The sequence below is a fragment of the Dama dama genome, chromosome 22 (genome assembly GCF_033118175.1).
Source record: "Dama dama isolate Ldn47 chromosome 22, ASM3311817v1, whole genome shotgun sequence".
Lineage (NCBI taxonomy): Eukaryota > Metazoa > Chordata > Mammalia > Artiodactyla > Cervidae > Dama > Dama dama.
Genome location: NC_083702.1, coordinates 29,736,265 through 29,751,413, shown reverse-complemented (window position 1 = coordinate 29,751,413; position 15,149 = coordinate 29,736,265). Strand labels below are relative to the sequence as shown.

At 37.9% G+C, this 15,149-nt stretch overlaps 1 non-coding gene across 1 annotated transcript; it reads left to right on the top strand.

Moving 5' to 3' along the window:
• Positions 1-1,795: 1,795 nt before the first annotated feature.
• LOC133044085 (U6 spliceosomal RNA) lies at positions 1,796-1,897 on the top strand. Its single transcript, XR_009689834.1, has one exon. It is a non-coding gene; the product is annotated as a U6 spliceosomal RNA (small nuclear RNA).
• The last annotated feature ends 13,252 nt before the right edge of the window (positions 1,898-15,149 follow it).

The window sequence follows — 15,149 nt, the reverse complement described above, 5'->3', positions numbered from 1 at the left end:
ATTACATAGGCAGCATTTTACTATTAGAACAATACAAATTATGGTAGACTGAAAAATGGCCCCTGACAATACACTCAAATCCCAATTCCTAGAACCTATGAATATAGCAAGTCTTTCACATCCTCTCTTTCTATGGGTTCCATATTCATGGGTTGTGCATTCATGGATTGAAAATATAGTTTTTTAAATCCTGAATGTTCCACTAAGCAAAATTTGAATTTTCTGTTCACTGGCAGTTATTTACTTAGCATTTATGTTACAACTATATACCTAGCATTTATATTGTATTAGCTATTATAAGTAATCTCAAGATGATTTAAAGGATGTACATAGGTTATATGCAACTACCACACAATTTTATATAAGGGTCTGGAGCATCCTCAGATTTTGATGTCTGGTGGGGATGGGTCCTGAAATTAATACCCCACAGACCCCAAGGATAAAAGGCTAGCTTAAAACTCAACATTCAGAAAACTAAGATCATGACATCCGGTCCTATCACTTCATGGTAATAGGTGGGGAAAAAAATGGAAACAGTGACAGACTTTGTATTTTTGGGCTCCAAAATCACTGTAGATGGTGACTACAGCCAGGAAAGAAAAGCTGTGACAAACCTAGACAGCTTACTGAAAAGCAGAGACATCACTTTGCAAACAAAGTTCTGTCTAGTCAGAGCTATGTTTTTTCCAGTAGTCATGCACAGATGTGAGAGTTGGACCATAAAAAAGGCTGAGCACCAAACAAGTGATGCTTTCAAATTGTGGTGCTGGAGAGGACTCTTGAGAGTCCCTTGGACTGCAAGGAGATCAAACCAGTCAATCCTAAAGGAAATTGGTCTTGAACAGTCATTGGAAGGACTGAAGCTGAAGCTCCAATACTTCGGCCAACTGATGTGAAGAACTGACTCATTGGAAAAACCCTGAGGCTGGGAAAGGTTGAAGGCAGGAGGGGAAGGGGTCGACAGAGGATGAGATGGTCAGAGGGCATCACTGACTCAGTGGACATGAGTTTGAACAAACTCTGGGCAATGGTGAAGGGCAAAGGGGAGCCTGGCAGGCTGCATTCTATGGGGTCACAAAGAGTTCAGTCACTTAGTGACTGAACAACAATAGACACCAAGGGACAAATATATTACCTTACATGGCAAAAGATACAATCAAGTTAAAGCTACTGAGAGGAAGAACTTATTCTTATCCTTCTTATGGGCCCTAAATGGTATCACATATATCCTTATATGAGAGAGGAGAGAGAATTCTGAGACAGACATCCAGAAAAGAGGAAACAAAACCCACCAGACATCAAAATCCGAGGATGCTCCAGACCCTTATATAAAATGGTGTAGTGTTTGCATATAACCTATGTACATCCTTTAAATCATCTTGAGATTACTTATAATAGCTAATGCAATATAAAAGCTAGGCATATAGTTGTAATATAAATGCTAAGTAAATAGCTGCCAATGAGCAGTAAATTCAAATTTTGCTTAGAGATTTGAAAATGTTGACAATGTGGTGAAAAGCGAGGGCATGCTAGCAGCCACAGAAGCCGAAAGAGGCAAGGAACAGAGTATTCCTCTTGAGCCCCTGAAAGGTGAACAGTCCTGGTAGCACCTTGATTTATGTCCCAGTGAAACAAATTTTGGACTTCTGGCCTCCTGAACTATGAGAGGATAAATTTCCGTTGTTTTTAGACACCACATTTATGGTAATTTGTTACAGCAACCACAGAAAACTAACACACAATCCAATGATACATCCATAAATACAGCAAGTGCATTTTCTAAAATGTTGGCTGGGTGACTGCTCAGTGCATATGCTAAAACTGGAACAATACAGAGAAGATTAGCATGACCCCAACAAAAGTTGACGTGTAAATTCGTGAAGCATTCCATATTTTTAATGAATATTAGGATGTTAACAATAAATACAAAAGAATGAAAAAAAATAGCTGAAACAGAAAATGAAAATAAAAAGCCAAAATGAAAACTATGTAGGTTTTATGAAATAATTTATATTAACATGGAAAGCTATACAGCAAAAATGAAAAGAATAAATCTAAAAAAATAGGGGAGAAATTTTCCTTAATTAAGAGATCACTGTATCAAGGCCAATGTCCTTTTCTGGGACATTGATTATACTGTCTGACTATCCATAGTGCATGCTTAGTCACTCAGTCGAGTTGTGTGACTCTTAGCAACACCATTGGCTATAACCCACCAGGCTTCTCTGTCCACAGAATTCTCCAGGCAAGAATATTGGAGTAGGTTGCCATTTTCTTCTCCAGGGTATCTTCTCGACCCAGGGATCAACCCTGGGTCTCCTGCATTGCAAGCAGACTTTTCACTGTCCGAGTCACCAGTGATCCATAGGATTATAACAAAATATGAGGCTTCCTAATTTTAATTAGATATGAAATGATGGAATGATCATGGAATAGTGATAAGAACACTAGCTCTTCAGGATGCAAAGGAAAGAGACAGGAATAAGTTTGTTAAGATACAGATTGGAAGAACCAGCAATTTGAGAAACAGGAATGACAGAGGGAATTTTGATTTAATTTGCATTAAGCAAGCAGCTTATGACAGCCTCATCTACTTTTCCACTATAGCATATCCAAGACAGTGGTTCTGAAACTCTGATTGGAATCAGAGTCACCTAAGAAGTGGGCATAAACCCAAAGGCTCAGGCCTACCCTCTTCAGTGAGCCTGCTCTACTGTGCTTGTCCTGAGTTCTCCACGTGTTCCGATATACACCAGCATTTGAGAAAACCAGCAATGTGGGGAAAATACACACAGAAAACTGTAATGTCACTGGCAGCTATTGACTAGGCCCCCAGAAGAGTAACAGAAAGCTATTCTTTTCCCTCTGCCCATTCAAATCTGTTCTCTGAGGTTAATTCAAAGCAGAAATCTAAGCAGATGCCATGACTTTTTTGATCACTCTCAGAAAAAAGTTCCTCTAGTCATCTTTAGTCACAAAATATTTAATTTGGGTACTTAAATGATCACTCCCAAGAAACACTCAAGACTCCAAACTTAATTCAAAGCTCCTCCCTCCTTCCCTTCCTTAGAGAGGAAGCTAGTGTGGGGAGGTTTCTAGCTCCCTTCTTCTCACTCACTGCCCTTCTTCCCATCGGTTGGCTGGTTCTAGAGCATCTAGATTTCAGGAAGGCATATTAGAAACAGTGAAGGCCAAGAAAGTTCTCCTTTAATAGTCACCACTAGAATCTGGCGCTGGTACACCCTGGCTTGGCAGGAATTTAAGGCTGATTCTTCTCTTGGACAGTGTTTGGACTTTCTATGGAGTCCCATCACTGACAGTGGGGTTCCCCCACTGCTGCTCTCTTTAAATGAGTGTGGTCTCCTTTGCCTGGACATTGATGACCTCACCCTGACTTTCTGAGGCCCATTCCACTCTCTCAAGAGCCTAGAGCCCCTCCAAGCTTGCTCCAGGTATTCTTTCTCTTCCATGTGGCCCCTCTGGCATCCCCAGGAAGTCTGAATGAATTCTTCCTTCCAAAGACTTCCAGCAATAGCAAGCTGTTCCTAAGGCAGCCAGACTTCAGATTTTTCTAGCAGCAATATCTGTGCCTCAGACCGCAATACACAAGGCAATCTCTTTAAAGGGCCCCCTTGAATCCTCTCTCATTTGGCTTGAGGAGAAATGGAAAAGACATTTCATAGCACTCCAAATTAAATAAACTCTACTTAAAAGATAGACCACCAAAACAAAACAGCATGGAAAGATGAAACAAAACAGTAGGTGACAGTGCATTTGGGAACATCGAGAAAAATGAGACAGCTATGTTAATTGAACAAAGTAGAATAGAAAGATTGTTTTTAACGTGGTTAAAGGGAATCATGAAAGTAATAAGAGATGAAAATCCTGACGTTTCAAAATACAGAAAGACAAATTCTTGGAATTGAGTGATAATTTGACATAGGCCCAATTCTATACACATTTCTCAGCACCTAATCAATTATATAGAAAATATCTGATTATATTTAGGTTTCCCTGGTGGCTCAGATGGTAAAAGATCCACCTGCAATGTGGGAGACCTGGGTTCAATCCCTTCCCTGGGTTGGGAAGATCCCCTGGAGGAGGACATGGCAACCCACTCCAGTATTCTTGCCTGGAGAATCCATGGACAGAGGAGCCTGGAGGGCTACAGTCCTTGGGGTTGCAAAAAGTCAGACACAGCTGAGCAACTAACCACAGTACACAGCACATAAAAATTAGAATAAATGAATTCAGAATTTTATATATATCAAACTTTGTGAAACTTTCAATAGAAAATTAACCAATGCACATGACTCTTTAAAAACAATATATACATTGCAAAAAACTTAAATTCCAAAGTGTCAAAAATATGCTACCTCTAGTCTTTCTCTGCAAAAGAATAAAACTAGTATTTCCAAAAGAAATATTTTTTAAAAGGATCTGATTAGTTAATAATTCAAAAACAGCCTCATAATACATTGGGCCAAAAATTATGTATAACTATAAACTGTTTAGGAAGTAATGGTAATGAGTTATATGTATAATTTATAGGGGATGGTCAAAGCAATGCTCAAAGGTAATTTTGTATTTTAAAAATAAAATTTTAATTAGTTTAAAATGAATTATATGTCTTTTATTATGTTATCCTAAATTCAAGTATTTGGAGAAAATCCATAGAAATCGAGGCAAGTCAGAAAGAAAATATTAATAGCTTTGAATCTTTGGACTTTGATGCTGAATGAAAAAATACCTACTTTTTATTTATTAAAAAAAAATTGGGGCTTCCTTGATGGCTTAGTGGTAAAGAATCCACCTGCCAATGCAGGAGCCATAGGGTTCGATCCCTGATCTGGAAAGATCCCACATGCCGCAGGGCAACTTAGCCTGAGTGCCACAAATATTGAATCTGTGCTCAAGAGCCTATGTGCCACAACCATTGAGCCCACATGCTGCAACCACTGAAGCCCACAAGCCTAGGGCCTGTGCTCCATAACAAGAGAAGCCACTGCAAGGAGAAGCCCATGCACTGCAACTAGAGAAAAGCCCCCACAGCAACCAAGACCCAGCACAGCCAAAAATAAATTAAAAAATAAAAATAATTTTTAAGATTGGGTGCTTAATTCATGCTTGGCATTTTTCTATACAAGGAAAAAAAAAAAAAGAAAAAGAACAAGTCACCTGTGTTATCCTCCAGAAATAGGGAATGAAGTCAGTAGGAAATTAAGTCAATAGATAATTTAAAAATAGGGGATATCAGGGATTCTCTGATAGTAAGTACAAGAGGCCAAAAGGCAGGTAGCTCTACCATCTATAAGCCATAAGGTGACAGTGAAGGTCTTTTGAAGGAAGGATATGCAAAGTAAGACTTGCGGGTAAAAGGCATTATCCATTAGGGAGAAGGGTGTGGTACACACACAGGGAAGCATATGGACAGAGAAAGAACAGAGTGCATTTAAAGAACTGAACACAATATTGCTGTTGTTCAGTTGCTAAGTTATGTCTGAATCTCTTGCAGTTTCATGGAAATGTAGCCTGCTGGGTTCCTCTGTCCATGGGATTTCCCAGGCAAGAATCATAAAGTGGGTTACCATTTCCATCTCGAGGTGATCTTCCTGACCCAGGGATCGAACTTGCAACTCCTGCATCAGCAGGCAGATTGCTTACCACTGAGCCACCTGGGAAGCCCCCAAAACAATATTGTTAGAGAGTAAATGATAAAATTTGGTCATGGAGAGGTAAGCCTGGACCCTATCCTGGAAAACCTCATAGGAAATGTTAAGGAATTTCGACTTCATCCTGAGAAGGGATGAAAGTAGAGGTTTGACATTTTAGAAATGTGGCAGCGTGGGAGGTGTAGAAGGCTACCCTCTCTTGGGTGAGATCCATGCCACGCTAGGAGCAGAGGGGCTCATAAATCTTAGTAAAGCCACAAACACAGATGCAAGATGCAGTTAAGCAAGGAAATGAACACTGAAAACCTAAAATTATGTATAGGGAGCCAGGAAGTGAATACTAACAAATACTGACTCAGGAGAAAACAGAAGATCCAAAGTGAAGGAAAAAGTAAAAGCAGCCAGAGAGAAGGGTACAAAGGAAAGATACAAAACTCAGAGGAGAGTGGAGATGAAATAATAAAAAATTAACAGAGGTGTTATAAATTATCAGAACTGAGGAAAATTGGCAAAGCCTTCACTGTAACCTTAGGGAGAATAATTTCAGTAGAATTGCACCACAATTCTATTGGGTTTCCTTTAAGGTCACTTGGCAAACCACTTCTTAGAAACTGATCATTCAGTCCTATTATGAAATTTTAATTCTCCAATCAATTAAAAACACTTATTACACTCCCAATTCCCAAGATACCTATGTAGGCTGAATGTGAAAGCTTAGAAATCAGGTTGTGATTCTCTGGAATCACAGAGCAGTAGTTACTCTACATAAGGACTTAAAAAAAAAAAAATGAAAGTTTTACAGGAAGTTTCAGAGTAATCTTGCAAGTCAATCATTAATTTGAATAATATTGGAAGCTTTTAATAAAATAATATTAATTTCCTGAACATTATTCCCAGCAGTGATGATAACATCACATCAACTTATAACCAAAGCAGTATATGTTAAAAGTGAGAGGCTTCAATCTAAAATGTGAATTTTGGGAATGTATGAAATTGCAGCAAAGAATTTTTAGAGGGTATGATTAGTGAAATATCACTTTCTCTCCACAGATTAGGAAATTTCTTCCGAGTGCCACTGAGCCCTTCTGCTTCCATAAATTTGGTTACCAATTATTTTCCAATATCCATCAATGCCAGTCACTAATATATTTCTCTGTGGTATTTTAAAAGTAATCTTAAGGATAAAGTGGAGTGGAAATGAGTCATCTGCTCTTGCTGGAACAATTGGCCAATTCAAAATATTTAAGTGCCAGTTCTGAGAGTTATTATGAATATCACATTAAATACATCAACTGCAAAAGCTGATTATGTGGATACACTCATAGATGAAGGTAAACTTTGCAGAATTCCAGTAAATTGAAGTTCCAGGATTGTATAAGCATCTAATCAACTTTTTAGTCAGTTATTCAATCAATCATACATTATCTATTTATTGAGCATCTACTATGTACCAGGTCCTCTTCCAGGCACAGGGAGTAGCAGGAACAAAAAAGAAATAACTATATTCTCAATGATTATCACAGAGTTCCTTTCTCCAAGTATTCATTTCTGAAATAAGAAAAATTTGTGGCACAAGACATTTTGAAGAGGTATGTGTTCTTTGTCCTTCTAACACCATAGACAAAAATAAGCTCAAAATGGATTAAAGATCTAAATGTAAGACCAGAAACTATAAACCTCCTAGAGGAGAACATAGGCAAAACACTCTCTGACATAAATCACAGCAGGATCCTTTATGACCCACCTCCCAGAATATTGGAAATAAAAGCAAAAATATACAAATGGGACCTAATTAAACTTAAAAGCTTTCACACAACAAAGGAAACTATAAGCAAGGTGAAAAGACAGCCCTCAGAATGGGAGAAAATAATAGCAAACAAAGCAACAAAGGATTAATCTCAAAAATATACAAGCCACTCCTGCAGCTCACTTCCAGAAAAATAAATGATCCAATCAAAAAATGGGCCAAAGAACCAAACAGACATTTCTCCAAAGAAGACATACAGATGGCTAACAAAGACATGAAAAGATGCTCAACATCACTCATTATTAGAGAAATGCAAATCAAAACCACAACAAGGTACCATTACACACCAGTCAGGATGGCTGCTATCCAAAAGTCTACAAGCAATAAATGCTGGAGAGGGTGTGGAGAAAAGGGAACCCTCTTACACTGTTGGTGGGAATGCAAACTAGTACAGCCGCTATGGAGAACAGTGTGGAGATTCCTTAAAAAACTGGAAATAGAACTGCCATATGACCCAGCAATCCCACTTCTGGGCATACACACCGAGGAAACCAGATCTGAAAGAGACACGTGCACCCCAATGTTCATCGCAGCACTGTTTATAATAGCCAGGACATGGAAGCAACCTAGATGCCCATCAGCAGATGAATGGATAAGGAAGCTGTGGTACATATACACCATGGAATATTACTCAGCCATTGAAAAGAATTCATTTGAATCAGTTCTAATGAGATGGATGAAACTGGAGCCCATTATACAGAGTGAAGTAAGCCAGAAAGATAAAGACCAATACAGTATACTAACGCATATATATGGAATTTAGAAAGATGGTAACGATAACCCTATATGCAAGACAGAAAAAGAGACACAGATGTACAGAACAGACTTTGGGACTCTGTGGGAGAAGGCGAGGGTGGGATGTTCTGAGAGAAAACAGCACTGAAACAAGTATACTATCAAGGGTGAAACAGACCACCAGCCCAGGCTGGATGCATGAGACAAGTGCTTAGGGCTGGTGCACTGGGAAGATCCAGAAGGATGGGATGGAGAGGGAAGCGAGAGGGGGGATCGGGATGGGGAACACATGTAAATCCATGGCTGATTCATGTCAATGTATGGCAAAAACCACTGCAATATTGTAAAGTAATTAGCCTCCAACTAATAAAAATAAATGGAAAAAAAAAGAAGAGGTATGTGTTCTTTGAAAGCTTTGAAGATGAGTTTCTGATATATTTTGTCCCTTCTTCCCAAATTCATTTAAAATATTTATCATCTTTCTCTGACAAAATGTAAAATAATGTTTCTTTTTTGAAGGCAATGAAAAAGGATTCTGTAATGAAATTTGTTTATTGCTTGTGAGAAAGAATTCTAATAACAGAATTTTTTTAAAAAAACAGTTTTTAAAAATTATAGTTTTAAATTTGGAATCTGTCAGCCACATACTTGATTTACCAGTCACCTGCATATTAGAAAATTCAGTAATCTCTAGATGTGTCTCAATTACATGAAGAATAAGAACACATCAACCCATGTTTTATATCTTTCTTAGCCCACTCCTAGTGCTTTTGTTCTGCTTACATATTTTAAGAATTATTCATCCTTTTGCATATTCATGAGTAGTGTCATATAAAGACATGGCAGACTTGAGGGCTTTTCACATTTTCACTTATTCAGAAAACATTACAACTTATAAATTCAAACAACATGCATAACGATAAGGGCATATACTTCTTTGCTTTTCTTCCTTAAATTCAGCACCTACTTCATTACATTTCCCACCATTTCATGACTCTGTTGCTGGCCAGCTCCTATCTTTTCTTGTGATTTGCTGCTGAAAAGTTTTTACATTCTATGTAAGTTGATGCCCATCATTTTTTCTACTTTGATGAAATTTGGGAGCTTTGAAATTAGGATATATTGACATTTCCAGTGAGTCTCATATATATTTAAATAGCTCTTTTCTTAGAGGTTTCTCATAATATATTATTAAATAAATTGAGGAAGTGATCTCATGTACTGTGTCATTTTTGTTTTTTTTTTGTTTTTGTTAGTATCGAATGTATTCCCTTTTCTAGGAATCTACTTGCAATTTATATTTCTTGTTTTTCAGGCTAATGTAAATAATCAATCCTTTGATAACTCAACAAACATGTATTTAACACTACTTTGTAGGAGGCAGTTTTGCAGATGCCAAGAATATAACTGTGAACAAAATATAAATTCCTGCCCTCATAGACATATCACAGCCTTCTAATATTAAACAACTTTTTTTAAAGAAATGTATTCCACTTCCCTGGTGGCTCAGATGGTAAAGAATCTGCCTGCAATGTGGGAGACTCAGGTTCAATCCCTGGGTTGGGGAGATCCCCTGGAAAATGGAATAGCTACTCACTCCAGTATGCTTGCCTGGAGAATTCCATGGAGAGAGGAGCCTGGCAGGCTATAGTCCATGTGGTAGCAAACAGCTAGACATGACTGAGCAACTAACACTTTCATATTCTTTTAAAGACAAAATTTAGTTACTCTATTTTGTTCAACCTCTCCTGAGTAAAGTTTTGGTCCTTTAAGAGCACAGTTTTCCTACAAAATATACGTTAAAAACCAATAATTTAAAGTATATTTCATATCTTTCTTGTACTTGATGTTTCTAGGGCTCTCTTTCTAACTTTTTCTCTACAACACCTTGTCTTATAAATGTCTTTTCTTATATCTAAATTATTTGGTAAGATAATTGGTTTAAATAGCTAAATGTGCCATAGTTTTACCATCAAAAATATGAGTATCAGTGTTTTTAAAAAATCAGTATTGTACCTTTAGGTTTGAGATAATTTGGGTCAATAATTTTGTGACCGAGATTGGAAATTGTCCCTGACATATATTCCTTCCCCTCCTTCATAGTTGAGGTTTGTCCTTTTGGGGTTCCTCTTTTTCACTGGCTGGGCCATAAATAAGAGGTGGTGGTGGAGGTTTAGTTACTAAGTCATGTCCCACTCTTGAGACCCCCATGGACTGTAGCCTACAAAGCTCCTCTGTCCATAGGATCTCCCAGGCAAGAATACTGGAATGGGTTGCCATTTCCATCTTCAATAAATAAGAGACTAGAGTTTGATGGGTCACAAGTGACCACAACATGGAAGCCACATAGTGACTATGGCCCAGCAGCAAGAGAGACGGCATTTCGATCCCTGATGACTATGCAGGCATCATGCCAAACCTGGACAGGAAACACTAAGATTCTATTTGCCTGAGACAGAAAACCCCCATGTGGCTTACAACATTGCCATTTGTAGATTTCTATCAGTTGCAGACAAATCTAATCCTATGTGATGCATAGTCCATAACTTATTTTCATAAATTTAACAATCTTTTCTAGATCCTATATAATTATGGTCACCCAGATTATTTATTGGAAATGATGAAACTTTCAGCTATGACTGTTACTGACAACAGCGATTCTCCAGTCCAATGCTTGGAGATTTTTTTCTGAAAAATGAAAGCACAATCTTTTTCTGACATCATTTTCACATAATCACAGATACCTAGGGGAAAAAACAAATGAACCATGTCCAAAATAGCAAGTGACTGGCGATAATAAAAGTACATGCATGTTGAGTTATTAAATAATTGACTAATTACATTAGAATGAAAGACAAGAAATATTTCAATTTATGAATTACAAGTAGATTCCTACCAAAGGGAATAATAATATTTTGAAAGTGAGACAACAGACAAATATGTTAGCTCAGGCAGCTAACACCAACCAGGCAGAATAAAAGGCACCACTTGAGTGTTTGATTAAGAAAGATGCATTAAGTTGACCATAAAATTTACTTTCTTTTATCAAATAGGATATTGAAAAAAATCCACTCTATAAAATTACAGTAAACAGTGTGACTTGTTTTGTATAACTGATTTAATGTAATTGTTCCTATTTTATCACTTTCCTCAGAGTTAAATTTTGCCTCCCCCCATTTTTCTGGGAAATTAGGACTTGCATATTCCCCACTCTTCCCTTTTTCCTCCCTCTGCTTGATGCTATCTTATGCATGAAATTGTACAAGGGGTTCACCTTCATTTTTTTTTTCTTTTTTAAAAGATGTTTTATTTTGTATTGAGATATAGCCGATTAACAATATTGTGATCTTTCCAGGTGAACAGTAAAAGGACTCACCCACACAGACACTGTCCATTCTCCGCCAAACCACCTTCATTTTCTAACCAGGATCTTGTACATTAAATACCAGGTCCACTATATGTCATGCAACTGTCACATGGTGCTGAATATTTTTCCAAATTTCAATGATTCACAACCACTGCTAAACTGCTCAAGAGTATTTTTAATCCAGAGTGGTTAACATGACTTGAACAGTAACATTATTTAACTGGTAACACTGTAGGTTTACAAGCAAAAGCAAGCCTTACACCAGAGACATCAAGTCGGCAAAGAAATAAATAAAAGAGAGTGAAACCATCAAATTTTAAAAGCTGATGTGAAAAGTGTCTTATTTAATTCAAATAAACTACTATGAAATAATCCTTTAAAACATGTAAATGAAGAGCTAAGCACCTAAAAGAGAAGATAACATCTAGTTGAGAGAGAGAGAGTTTATATTCTGTTGGACTATGGGATTAAATAACACGAAGACTCAAAATACACCTACATATAAAGAGTTTGGTTCCCAAAACAATTTTTAAATATTTATACCATCTCTAAGGGAATGGCTGGAATATGGACAAAGTAGCCTGTTTAAAAGAGTTTCAAAGAGCATACCTATTGTTGCAATTAATTTGCTTCCTGACAGGCTGAAAGAAATTGAAGATCTATGTAGAAGTTTATGGTACTTGATAAGTTTAGACGAGAAATTATATTAACATTTGTGATTATCAATAATAACAAAACAGTTCAAGAGATTCACACAAGAGAAAAACAAAATGCTTTTTTTTAGTTTGGATGCAACTGAACAAAAGTACAACTCAAACTTGTTTTTTAGCAAGATAACATAGAAGTTCAAGTTACATATTAAATCTTTATTTCCACTCAAAAGTTTAGGAGGTTTTAATAGACTGACTCATTAGAAAAGAACCTGATGCTGGGAGGGGTTGGGGGCAGGAGGAGAAGGGGACAGCAGAGGATGAGATGGCTGGATGGCATCACCGACTGGATGGACATGAGTTTGAGTAAACTCCGGGAGTTGGTGATGGACAGGGGGGTCTGGCATGCTGCGATTCATGGGGTCGCAAAGAATTGGATACGACTGAGTGACTGAACTGAACTGAACTGAACTAAATAGACTGCTAAGCCAGCATAGCAAGCGTCATACTCTGATACGACATTAACAATGCAAACAGAAACTCGTTTATTCCATAAGTGCAAAGTATCAGAATTTTATTGACTTTTAATTTTTACTACTTTAATTTTTTTAATGTGCACAATGTTTACAGAGACAGCACAGAAATGCTTACTGATAGCATGGTATTGTGAAGAGTGACTAGTCAGACTGTCCTGGGTTCAAGCCCAGGACTCTGTCATCTGTATAATTTCAAGCAAATTGCTCACTTCCACCTGCCTCAATTTTTAAAATGAGAAAAATAATAATATTTCCTTTATAAAGTCATGTGAGGAGGAGCATGAAAGGCTCAGAGTCTCAAATGAGAAGCGGACACAAAAAGTCAATTCTGACCTCATTTACCCTCACTTGCTTACTTTCTTTTACGTCTTTGAGTAGCAGTCCAAGGAAAAAAACTACAGACACACATTTCTGGATGAATTGCTAACATCTTCCTTCCCTGTATCCACCAGTGTTCTTGATACACTGAATGGAAACTTAAGGAATTGGAAAAATCCCATTTTCCATGTCAAAAGTTATGACATCATCCTACTTGCAACATGTCTTAATCTTCTCCAGGTGGGATGAATTCTTGGGCCAACTAGAATAAATGTCATAGACTTGGAAAGCTAGAAAAGAATGCATATTTGAATTTTCCAAAGTATTATCTCCATCATTAGAGTGAAAAAGGAAGAGCAGAGTGATAGAGCTGGAAGGACAGGAGGTAACATGGCTGTGCTTCAGAAAGGATACCAGTCAAACAATGGAGAGGAAATGGTGTTATCTGGATACGAAGCCAAGCAGACCTTGACGGACACAGACATGGTGAGTCAGTCCCTTATTAGATTTGTTGGTCTCAGCTGCCCACTGAGCTTTAGAGTTTAGCTACATCTACTCCTCCTAGAGTCACAATGAAAAATCTATAAGGAGAAGCTATTTAACAATTAGGGAGGCTCCCGGGGATGTGCCCATGAGTAATCTCCTTTAACTTGTCAGTTTCCTCCTAATACAGTGGAAGGGTGTCTCCGTGTAGGCTGCATATTTTTATTTTAAAAATTTAACTTCACTCCCGTCAATGCAGGAGATGCAGAAGATGCAGGTTTCATCCCTAGGTCAGGAAGATTCCCTGAAGGAGGAAATGGCAACCCACTCCAGTATCCTTGCCTGGAAAATCCCATGGAGAGAGGAGCCTGCGGTGCTACAGTCCATGAGGTCACAGGGTCGGACATGACTGAACCACTGAACACAGCGCAGCTCAATCTGTATTACTGAGTTTTACCACCATTTATGGAGAAGTAACATCCAATTAAAAACAGCAGCCACACTGATTTAGCCTCACATGGCCCTATAGGATTGACAGGAGATTCATTTGTACCAATATTTTCTGATTCTGTTCAGGATTACCAAAGATGTATAAGTTCAATTTAGAAAATTTCAATCTTGAATCACACGTTTAAACTTCAAAAAATCAATTAGTTTATTTTCAATTAATTAAACCATGAAATAATGAAAAATATTAATCTTGTCAGTTAACACAGTTAATCAGCAGTCAGCACACTTCAAGCAGCTGATTTTTGGCTTCCATGTGTCTTCTCTTATACACATAGCATTAATCTCTACCTTGCTGTTCTAAATATTAATGCTCATATTTAAAGGTAGAGGCACATACATCTTAAAATATATTTTAAATTTAGATTGTGAAATCAAGGTTTTAAAAGATTACATTATACCACAGTAAAATGTTTATTTTGCCCATGGGGCACTTTTAATATGACACTAGAATGGCCCTAGTAGTAAAGAACCCGCCTGCCTTCCCTGGTGGCTCAGTAGTAAAGATTCTGGCTGCTAATGCAGGAGACTCAGGAGACACGGGTTTGATCCCTGGGTTGGGAAGATCCCCTGAAAGAGGGCATGGAGATCCATTTCAGTATTCTTGCCTGGAGAATCCCATGGACAAAGGAGCCTGGCAGTCTATAGTCCATAGGGTCACACAGAGTTGGACACAACTTAAGTGATTTAGCATGCATGCAAGAATATTTAGTGTTTGAGCAAGACAAGTCTTGTAAGGATTGCTAATACTGTCTTCAAGCTTCCTAGAGAGCACAGGGCTTTAGCCTCCCTTTTCAGATGCAAATGACAGCTTGTTAAGTATTATTTTTAGAGCAATGACTCCTCTTGGCTCGCTTTATGATCCCAGCTCTGGAGAGATAAAGATGCATCTTACCCTAGCTAACACTGGGTCATACTTATACCAGATCACAAAGCCCAGGTAAGACCCATATGTCTGCCAGTGTGTGACCTTCCACCTAAAGAAACAGCTATCACCCCTTCCACCCTCATGTGCTTCCTCTGAGGAAATAAAAGGAAGCTGAGATGGTAAGGGTGCTGAACACTTGTTGTTTT